Source organism: Vigna unguiculata, chromosome 11 (assembly GCF_004118075.2).
Source record: "Vigna unguiculata cultivar IT97K-499-35 chromosome 11, ASM411807v1, whole genome shotgun sequence".
Taxonomy (NCBI): Eukaryota; Viridiplantae; Streptophyta; class Magnoliopsida; order Fabales; family Fabaceae; genus Vigna; species Vigna unguiculata.
The window spans coordinates 15,360,739-15,364,848 of NC_040289.1; positions in this window are offsets into that span (position 1 = coordinate 15,360,739).

The following is a 4,110-nucleotide window of genomic DNA, read 5'->3' on the forward strand; positions in this document are numbered from 1 at the left end:
GCAAACCCTTTAACATAAAATAGTGTTGTAAGGATAGGAACTACAGAAAAGGAAAACACCATACGCCATATCTACTACAATCTCAATTTATGTAGCCATTTGAAAGGTTCTAGTTTATTTACCATGTAACTTAGCATAACATATGTGGTTAACAAAGTTTTGGTTCACAAATACACCACATGTATATACATATAGTCAAACTCTGAAACCATTCAAAACCACACAATTATGACTATTTCACAAGGTTAAAAGGTGGTGTTTTCCTGAAATAACTCAAACCCCATCTTTAAAAGCCCATCAACATCACCATTATTCCTCAGACCTGTAAGCCAATAACATAACAAAGCTACACGCATTTGTTTCATCAGCACATCTGCAGGTCTCAAACAAATTCACATTTATTCAACATGGACATGAGGAAGATTGCTTGTGTAGCTCTCATCGCCGCTGCCTCTATTAGTGCAGCGGTGGCTACCGTCGAGGTTTCTGCCCCTGCCCCTGGACCTAGCAGTGAAGCCTCAACTATCGTACCCCTTGTCAGCTCCTTGGTCGGTGCCTCTGTCTTATCTTTCTTTGCCTTGTTACACTAAGTTTGGCAAAAGGTTAATGGAAGAATCATCAGCAAGGAATAAGAAAAAGAGTGAATGATGTGATCTTGTAACAAATTCATTTAATATGTTAGTTATAATACAAGAATATTTGATAATAGCTATAAAAATATAATATTTTTCTTAAATAGGACTCTAATAACATCACCGAGAATGCAAAAGCAAAAGAAAAAGAAAAAGAAGAAAAAACTAGTTAGAATAGATCCAACCATTATAAAATGAATACAAATTTAAAAAAGACTACATAAATAACGTTAGTTAAAGACACTCAAAAATCAACACAATCTTATTTTTTCGTTGTCGATGCAAACGATGAATAAATATATAAATAGAAAAAAAAAATCACCCTGAACTATTATGACACTAAAAAGGACATTGAAATTTAATTTTATATTAAAAATTAAACTTAAAGATTGACCAATACTTTGGAAGGATATATATATATATATTTATATATTATATATATAGGTATGTATATATGTATGTATAACCAAAGATGATATAAATATTATGGTTATTGAGACACTAATGGACACTGCAATTTAATTTTAAATTATTAAAATGGACATTAAAATTTAATTTTATATTAAAAATTAAACTTAAAGTTCATTAAAGTCCGTCATACCAATGCTTTGGAAGTATATATATATATATATATATATATATAAAACAAAATTATAAAAATATTGTTGGTCATTGAGACACTAATGGACACTGCAATTCAATTTTGAATTAAAAATAGCATCAGTTAGACTAATTCTAAGAAGTGGTAAATGTAATTTCAAAATAAGAGTTACATTTTGTTTCTAACAAAGGATTGGCAACAAGTAGATTTTATAATATAAATTATAATTATAATTAATTGTTTAATAATATTTATGATGGCTTGACAGATGCATTTAAAATAATTTTTTAATATGAAATTAAAAATTTCAGTATAGCCACCGTTATGTGAAAGTTAATAGGTGAAAGTTAGTAAAGCTATAAACATTTTAGAGTCAAGGTTTCCTTCATTTTCTTTCCCCAAAATTGAACGCCATTACACTTGCGTCCTATGGTTCGTCTTCATAGTTTATCTTAGGTTGAGCTTATAGGTTGTTTGCACAGGATTCCATACTCTAACACTTTTGAAGGCGATGCTATTTATACCCTATGTAGTAAGAAGAATGTAGACATGGTATGTAATCAAATTTTCTCATGTCATAATCTTTGAATTGTTTTTCCAAATTGAGGTCCGTAACATTGAAGGCGAATCTATTTATAAATAGGGATAAAAGATGTTTTGTTTGTTGAGGTAAAGGCTGATGGGTGTGTTAGTTTTGAAATGGTTTAAATGCCAAGAAGGGGGGTGAATTGGCTAGTTAAATATTTAGGCTATCTTTGAAAGCTAAAAATCACCTTTAATAGAATCAATTAGATCACCAAGTTAGGATGCAAAAGCTACTGGACATATACTTTCAATCGGTCAAAGAGAAAGTTAATCGATTGATTTTACTAAACACATTTTGAGTTTGAGTTTTAAACCAGGAATAATGCACAAGAATGATCAAGACAAGTTCTAAAGGATTATGCAAACATGCTTAATTCTACAGATGTGATGAAACATGCAAGAACATGAAAAAGATGATTAAAACATAAGTTCTTTAAACTTTAAATGAATATGCAAGAGAGAAAGGTTAGAGAAGAGATGAGACCACGAGATTTTTATACTGATTCACTCAAACCTGAGCTACATCCAGTTATTCAAGGCAACCTTAACTTGACTTTGCACTATTTTAAAAGATTTACCAAATATCCACCCTTACACTTTCAAAATATGCAAAAACCACACAAAAGACTCTTGAATCACACAAGAATCACACCAAGACAGCAAAAACCCTTTGCAGACCTGGAAAACCACCAAGCACACACACAAAGCTTGAGTAAGATCAAACCTCAGTGGTAGCACATTCCAGCCTACCACAAACCACTTTCTCCAAGCTTCAAACCAAGCCAAGCGATCTAAGAATTGATCCAACATCAATCTTCAATAGCTACAGTCTGAATGATCACGAAAAAGAGAGTTTCCATAACAATTTCACACTAAAAAATGATTATAGTCAAATTGTTACGAAATTTAACAGGTTGATTTCCAAATCAATCGGTTGATTTCACTTGACTTAAGTGAAATCAGTCGATTAAAAAAATAAATCAAGTGATGGAATATGTTGCAGTTTAAGAATACTACAACCAACCTTTTAACCTGTTGAAAAACCATTCAACAGATTTAAAAACACACCTAAGACCAATTACATCAAATTAATGCTACAAGGTCTACAATATGAATTACAAAGTTCAAATACACTTTCTTAATGATGTAACCACGTGGATAACACACGTTCCAGCTTTAATTAACATGAATATCATCAAATCGTCTTTCCTTCATCAATGTAGGCTTCATGCCAATGGTAATGACTTCAAGGTAGTTCAAAAGGACTTCATCAATTCTTCATCAAATCTTCAAGAGACATACCACCTTGGCTTCAGATGTCAACATTCTCCCTTTTATTTGATGAAGCCAATCTCTAACTTCTTCTATTTTCCATTGCAAATTGTTTCCATTGGTTGGATACCATTAAATTGATGAAGTAACTCCTTAGCTTGAAACTTGTGAATGTGAAAAACATTTATAGTAGCAATACACACAAGCTAGCAAGCACATAAGGATTCACATGCTCCCCCTATTAGTAATATAGGTTCAATTTTATATTTGATTATTGATTCAAATTTTAATGCTTCTACTTAGTTCAATGTGATCAATTTATCATTTTTCAAATTTTCTCCCCCTTTGGATTCATCAACTAGAATAAATGCATAAGGGAACAAACATTGCATATCATTTCATCGCTCTTTTTATTTAAAACTAAAAACGATTATATCACAAAAAGGCACTTAAAAACACCTTATAATTTAAATGTAAATAGGTAGTCCAAAACTTCCATTGATAATAGTAATATAAAAAAAATAAAGTTCCAATTAAAAACTAGAAAAAAAAAAAGAAATTTTCATAGTCTTCACTGTTTGATTAAAATCAGCTAAAGAAATAATAATCCCCCGAGTCCATTCCATTCTCTCCGCAATCTACTTCGTGTCAGAAACATATGCATTACCATCTCCTCCCGTATAACGCACACGTTATATGATCATCGTACATGCAAAAAACACATAAACAAACAAATAAGGGTAAGCTAACCATAAACAATGATATTCATAAAAGACATTCATAAATAAAACTTGTCCACTAATACTCAATGTCGCATTCAATTAACACGGAAACTTTATGATCACAATCCATCCTTGGTTTAAACACACAAACCCCAAATCCAAACAATCATACTAAACCAACATAGCATCACATTCATCTAAAATCTTCATTAAATTTCACCAAGAGCTTTCAAGCAAGGAAAAACACTCTCAACATGCAACACATGAGAATTTCATATTGCCGACACAATATAACATG